Consider the following 7690-nt stretch of genomic DNA (forward strand, 5'->3'; position numbering starts at 1 on the left):
TGGGCACTGCATCTCCCTAAAACAACACCAAACTTTTTTTTTTTTTTTTTGACAGATTCCATATGCTGCATCCCCTTACTTTATTCTCTCCCAGTAGATCTGTTTGATTTGGAAGATTCCCTGCAGCATTTCTGTCCCTTTAATTGGCCTTTTTTTCCCCTACATTTGTTTCACTGGTGGTAAATCCATCAGTCCTAAACAGGCAGAGTGATAACAGACCGTGATAACAGGAACACACACCAAACTACCACGTGAAAAGCTGGGAATGAATCCATTCACTGGGAGACAGGCCGTGGTGGAGGACTGCTGCTTCCTGAAAGCTTTGTAGCCTTTTTTTCCTGTTTTGTTTTGTTTTGTTTTGTGCAAGATGTTCTTGCTCCAGTAATCTTTGCACAGCTCTGCCCTATTTCTGCAAGCTGCAGACACAGCAAGGCTGGCTCAGCCCTTTTCCCCCAGTCCGCCCCTGCTCGCCCCTGGCTCAGGGATTTTCTTTCAGGAATGAAATGAAAGTGGGGAATAAATTACCCAGCACCCCGTTTCTCACTTGTTGGGAAAGATGAAAGTTTGACAAGAAAGTTTAACAGATATGTGTGCTTAGTAGAAAGATTTTTGAATGTAGAGTTTGATGAGGAATAGAGATGGAAGCAAGTTTTGATATAGAAGAAAAGAATTGTTGAGTTAGTTTTACTAGATAACTAAAGAGGTAAAGAGTATGTTGGTTAGAAGGGGTTTTTATGACTTAGAGCAAAGGATAAACCCACCTCAAACAAGAAGATGTTTTTACCAAGCAGAAAGATAGCACAGGCAAACAAATCAGCAAATGTGGCAAGTAGAAAAAAGGTCTCAGAATTTTCCACTGCAAGAAAACTGAAAAACAACTTCCAGCTTAAACTGTAATGTACTAACTTTTAGTGATTGGAGAACAGTAACATGAATAAGGTAATTACAGTAGTTATGATAGGCTATAGACAATAATTAAGGTATAGATTGGTTCTACTGTATTAAGATGTTCAGCAAAGGAAAGTCTATAATGCATTGTAACCAAAACCAAAGGGTCTCCAGGCCTGCCTGCAGCTGGAGCTGACAGCTGTAGGCACAGCTCTGTCACCCACAACCCTGGACTGCTGTAACCTCTTGGATACAATAAACTGCATTTGGAAGAGCTGCCTGGAGTCCTGCATCCCTCATTTCAGCTCTTACACTCACCGATTTCTTTTGCCTGTGTTATGTATTGCTAATTATCCCTCTGCATGCAAACAAACTGGAGCTGAGACAGTGGAGAGGCAGCCACAGACATCACAAAATCGTGGCAAAACTCCTGCCCTTATGATGTGACAGCTTTTCCAGCCAGGGGACTGTCAGTGATGAGTACCAGACCATGTTCCTGGAGCAGGGATACCAGGAGAGAAGGCTTTGCCTCAGCATCTTCCAAATGAGACCCTGGAGGACAATTAGAGAGGGAGCAGGGCCTGGCTGGACACAGCTTTGGAAGAGAGCAGCAGCTCCACGTTTGTGGGATGTGCCTGGGGCTTTCTAGAAAAGTCTGACAGCTGTGGGGTGAATGGAGATAAATTCTCATAACAAAACCTCTCACCTGTAAATCTTCCCAGTGTGAGTGAGAAAATTAAGAAAGTTTGGAATAGATGTGCTTTTCCCTGCCTCAGTGGTTGCAGGTCTACAGGGTGAGATTTTTGGGGGTGTCTTGTGCAGGGGTAGGAATTGCACTCAATGATTTTTGTGGGTCCCTTCCAGCTCAGGGTATTTTGTGATTCTGTGATTCCATTTTGAGTTGGACTCAATGATTTTGTGAACTGAGGGTAATTGTGATTCTGTGATTCCGTACTTTATCTCACCTAAACTCCTGATATAAACACCTGAGCTGGCCACCCTTTATTCAAAACCAAGTGAAAGAAACAAAGAGATGGGGAAAGTGATTTTTCTGCTCCATTTACATGATGACTCTGGGATCAGACTCCAGGACTTTTTCTGTGTCCCCACAAGCAGCAGAGGGGAGCCAAGCTTGAAGTGAGACATCCCTGCCAGTCCATGGTGCTTTTAGCCTGCAGAATAATTTTATAAATTATTGGATTTATAATTTATAAAATTATTTGGGAAGAATAGACAGGAATTTTTAGTTATGAGACACAACTGGTGCACGGGGTCAGCACTGCAGATGCCTCTGGTGCAAAACCCCCTCTGGCAGAGCTGGCTGTGCTGGTGGAGTTCTGCCTGCAGGATCTCTCAGGGAGGTTGCTGCTGCAGGCAGGAGGGTGGAGAGGCTGGTATAACCCCCAGAATTTCCCAGTTATGTTTTTTATGACTTTGTTTCCATTCATGGTAGGCAGAAAGTAGCTGGGCAGGACATGGAGTAACTAGCAGGAGTGAAATATTAATATATGATCCAATGTTGTTTGCTGTTCACGGAACAAAATAAATTGAATTTTATACTTATCCTTCATTTTAACATCACATCCCAGCATGCTTTTGCTGTGTAGGATCCTCCAGCTATGAGACTCACTCTTCTCCCTAGATTTTTTCTGTATGTGCTCTGATTTACAGGTAATTTGCTGAAAAAAAAAATATGTATATATAAATATTAAATAATAATATATATGTATATGTATATATAAATATTAAATAATAAAATATGTATATATAAATAATAAACATATATAAAATATGTGTAATTATATAAATATATACACCTATATGTAAATATATGTTATGTATAAATATATAAACATATAAATATATAAATATACAATATAAAAATATTCAATTATATAGATAAACAAATAAATATAAATATATAGATATAAATAAAATCTGTACTAGAGAAAGATGTGCATCAGTGCTGTCAGATTCAAGCCATCAGGATGGAAGCATCCACTTGGGACCATCATCCTCATCTTGATTCAGCTGAGGGGAGGATGGTGTGAGGCTGAGGTTTTCCTGGAGGAATCACTGAGAAGGAGCTCAGCTTTCCAAATTTCTCTTTAAACATCTTGAAAAGCACACTCAGGGTCCTCACTGATGTTGGTGTAAATCAGCCTGGAAAAATCTGTCACAAACAGAGGTGGGATGCTCTGTCCCCTGGGATGCTCCCCTGGGGACATCTCTGAGCCAGACATCACCTGGTGACCCAGTGGGATGTTTCAAGGCCAGCTTGGATGGGCCTGGTCTAGTGGGAGGTGTCCCTGGACATGGCAGGGGGTGGGAACTGGATGAGATTTCAGGTCCCTTCCAATCCAAACCCTTCCATGACTCTGTGATTGTTTCCTTAACTGTTTTCTGTCACTGTCATATTTTCTGAAAAATCCCTTCACCAGGGTTTTTTCTCCTGGGAAGCTGAGAAGCTTCAGAGAAAAATTGAAAACAATAATTATCTTATTGCTTCTCCTGTGTTTTGCTCCTTTGGCACGTGGTATGGAGATTGTTTATCCAACATGTGAATTGTTTTTACTTAATGACCAATCACCATCCAGCTGTGTCAGGACTCTGGAAGCAGTCACAACTTTTCATGATCATTCTTTGTAACCTTCTGTATTTATCTCTTCTCTATTTTTTAGTATAGTTTTAGTTTAGCATTCTTTAGTATAATATAAGTACATAAAATAATAATTTAGCCTTCTAAGAACATGGAGTCAGATTCTCAATTCCTCCTTCATCCTGGGGACCCCAAAAATACCACAGTTTTCCAAGCAACTCTTCACTGAGCAGGTGAATTTCTGGATTCTCCAGCCTCCATCAATCCCCATTTCCATTCTCTGGTCGAGAGAGCAGCTCTGCCCCTTCTCCCCCACAGAGGGCATTTGTTATTCAGAACAAAATTATTACATTGCTGTGTTTATTTAATCAAGTCAAAATTCATAGGCAGCATCTGTGCAGAAGATAAAATGTTCTGGGACAGTTTAGTCCTTTTCTTATCTGAGTGATTAGGGTTATGTAAAGTCTTTTCTCTCAAACACGGAGATGGAGTTTCATAAGCAATGAACCAAAATAGTGCCAAGTGTCCAACCACCTCCCCTCGATCACACAGGATTAGTACAATTAATCTGTGGGCATTAGTGACCAGCAAGGTTTTGCTTGGAGGATATAATATATATTTATTATTTCATATCTGATTTCCCCCAAGAGCAGAAAATTCACCTGTGGGCTTTGCTCTTCATTGTTTTTTTTTTTGCAAATGGCTCTGTGGGATTTGGAAAATTATTGAGGGGCTCCTGCTCAGAGGAAAATAAAGCTCTGGGATATTGATAAGATGGGAGGTGATTGTCCCCCTTTGCTTCACTCTCATGTAGAGCTGTGCCCTGCTTTGAGGTCCTCAGCATCAGAAGGACTTGGATCTGCTGGAGTGAGTCCAGAGGAGAACTCACTAATGATGGTGCTCCAAGGGATGAAGCCCCTCTGCTCTGGGGCCAGGCTGGGAGAGCTGGAAGTACTTACCTGGAGAGGAGAAGGCTCCAAGGAGACCCTGGAGGGTCTCCTTGGAGGGCCTGAAGGAGCTCCAGGAGAGCTGGACTGGGGACAAGGACCTGCAGTGATCAGACAAGGGCCGGAGCAGCCAATGGCCACCAGAAAATGCAAAGCAGAGGAAGAACAGCCCAAACACAAAGTGAACTTTCCTCCTTCCCTTTTTTCAAAGCTGTCACCTACTAATTCTATAAATTATTCACCACCTCTTGTATTAGAAGAGAAAATGAACTTCTCTATTTTACTCCTTTCTTTTCAAACATTTCCTAAAAGGGGGAGTGATCCTAAACTGTCTGAATCCACAGCTGATCCAAGGGATGCAAGGGGAGACCCTGAGGGGCTGAAGTGTGTCCAGGGAAGGGAACAGAGCTGGGGAAGGGACTGGAGCTGGAGAGGGATTGGGGACAAGGACATGCAGTGATCAGACAAGGGCCAGAGCGGCCAATGGCCATCAGAAAATGCAAAGCGGAGGAAGAGCAGCCCAAACACAAATCTTTCCTCTCTCCTTCCTTTCAAAACTGTCACCTACTAATTTTATAAATAATTCACTACTTCCTGTATTAGAAGAGAAAATGAACTTCTCTATTTTACTCCTTCTCTTCAAACACTTCCTAAAAGGGGGGGGTGATCATAAATTGTCTGATCCAAGGGATGCAAGGGGAGACCCTGGGAGGGCTGAAGTGTGTCCAGGGAAGGGAATGGGGTTGGGAAAGGGGCTGGAGTAGCTGAGGGAGCTGGGAAAGGGGCTCAGCCTGGAGAAAAGGAGGCTCAGGGGGAACCTTCTGGCTCTACACAACTCCCTGACAGGAGGGGGTCAATATCTTGTCCCAGGCGACAAGAGATAGGATAAAAGGGAACAGCCTCAAGTTGAGACAGGTGAGGTTTAGATTGGATATTAGAAACAATTTCTCCACCAAAAGTTTAGTGGTGGGCTTGGCAGTGCCAAGTTAACAGCTGGACCTGATCAGCTCAGTGCTTTTTTCCAACCTAAGGGATCCTGTAGCAACTTAGAAAAACCAGTGGCCAGCACTTTTCATTTTCTGGGCTTTATGAGATGAATGGGCAGTGTCCTCCTGTCCCAAAGCAGGGAGATGGCTGCAGATTACAGAGGTGTTACATGATCAGCCTGGATGGGAACATGGAAATGAGGGTGGCAGAGCCATGTGGACTTAGACTGGGGCTCAGCAGCCCCTGCTTATAAATACTAAGCTCTGCCTGTGTGGCACAGAGGGTGAATTGCAGGTCACAGCAAAGATAGGAATCAAAAAGGTTTAAGCTGAGCCTCCAAAGTGCACCTGTTGGAGTCATCTTTGTTAGGACAAGCCTGTCACCTTCAGCAGTTTTTATTTTTTATCAGGGTGATTTTTGCAACACACCAGTGAGGTAAGGTTCATGTTTTTAACTTCAGACTCCTTCCCACAGCATCCCATTCCAGCAGCAGAGCAAAAGCAGAGGTTTCATGACACCTGTTTGCAAAACCTGCTTGAGACTGAGCCAAATTGTGTCCTGCCAACCACAGAGGCTGCACTACAACCATCCCCTCTTGGGGTGGTTGGATGGGGCTTGGAGCACCCTGGTCTAGTGGGAAGTGTCCCTGCCCATGGCAGGGGGTTGGAACAAGATGGTTTTAATCTCCCTTCCAGAACAAGATGGTTTTAATCTCCCTTCCAACTTGAACTGTTCCATGATTCATTCCAGGCACAGTTCTCTGTGCACTCCCCTGAGGATGAACTACCATGAGTTACATTTCTCAGCCTCTAACAGGTTTGTTGTCCCACCTGCATTAAAATCCACGCTGCAGCACCATTTCCAGCCATTGAATTAACAAAGAGCATTAGAGCCAGGCAGTGCTGGAGGTTCAGGGCTGCAGCACAAGGGAAACACCCAGGAGAGTTAAAAATAAACAATTTCAGTGCCTAAACACCAAGTTTCCACTGCTATTTTCTGCCTGACAGCTCCCTCTCCTGGGAAGTAGCTGCTGTGCTGGCAGAAGGGGCCCCCTGCTCAGCTCCCATCGGTGTTGAGCAGCAGCAGGACAAGGACAGAGCCTCCCAGGGTGAGTTTAGGCAGAGGGGCATCAGACAGCCCTTCTGAGCCATTTCCTGCAGCTGCCTTTGGAGGAGGTTGGAGATTCCTGCATGTCCGAGTGCTGGTCAGTCACAGCACACGGGTATGGGGTACCCACAGGGGATGGGAGCAGCTCCCAGCCCTGACAAAATGCTGCTTGGGGATGCTGGAGTTAAATCTGCGCTGTCCTGCCAAGGACTGCCCTAAATTTCTGTCCTCACATATGTCCTAGCCCTTTCATTTGTTTGAAACACAGGTGAGCCATCAACTTTTTGGAAATTGTGTGAGTTTTAGAACAAATTGTTCCTGGGTACATCTCCCAGGCTGTGAAATAAAAAGGAGCTCAGGGATGCTGGGCAGGGCTGGGGCACCACCATCAGCATCCATCCAGCAGGGGTCCAGGTGCCACCTCCTCCAAAATCCTCATCCTTTGCCCTCTGCAACAGCAGGAGCACCTCACTTGTGCCTGGCATTGGTCTGGTCCCCACTTGAACAAAATAAACATCGTGCAGCTGGCTCAAGAAATTGGTTTATATTTCAAATAACAAGGTTTTTAACTACAAACCACACACAGGGTGACCTGCATCCTGGGCTAAATCTCCCCTTTGAAGCCCAAGCAGTGAAGTTATGAGAATTTGCTGTCTAATTAGTTCCCTGGCAATGGTTTCCCACTCCCTGTGAACTTTCCCAGTCACTGCAATGTTTTCTGTGTTTTTCCATGAAGGATATATAGCCCTGCTGCATCTGCTGGGATGTTTAATTACCTTTATCAACAGCAGCAGGGGCTGGGAGATGGATGGAGAGGAGTTGTCCTGACTCTTCAGCCACTGCTGGAAAGCTGGACAGAGGGAGTGTCTGGCAGTGCGCAGGTCTGACACCGACTTGTAGGCAGAAAGGTCCTTCAAGGCAGCTCAAAACCCACATCATTTCAGGGACTCCTCAAAAGCAGGGACACCCCAAAGCACTGATGGCTTTGGAAAGCCGTTACTGCCCTTCTCCAATGCCCCTGGTCCATCTGCTTCTGGAGAAGCTTAGCTAAAACCGAAGGAACTCACTCAGAAACATTCCCTCGTTGCTGTTTGCCTGCCAGGCTGCAGAAGGCATCAGCTGCCAGTGCAGAGAGAGCTCCCAGTCACATGAATCCCATTGA

Source organism: Camarhynchus parvulus, chromosome 2 (genome assembly GCF_901933205.1).
Source record: "Camarhynchus parvulus chromosome 2, STF_HiC, whole genome shotgun sequence".
Lineage (NCBI taxonomy): Eukaryota > Metazoa > Chordata > Aves > Passeriformes > Thraupidae > Camarhynchus > Camarhynchus parvulus.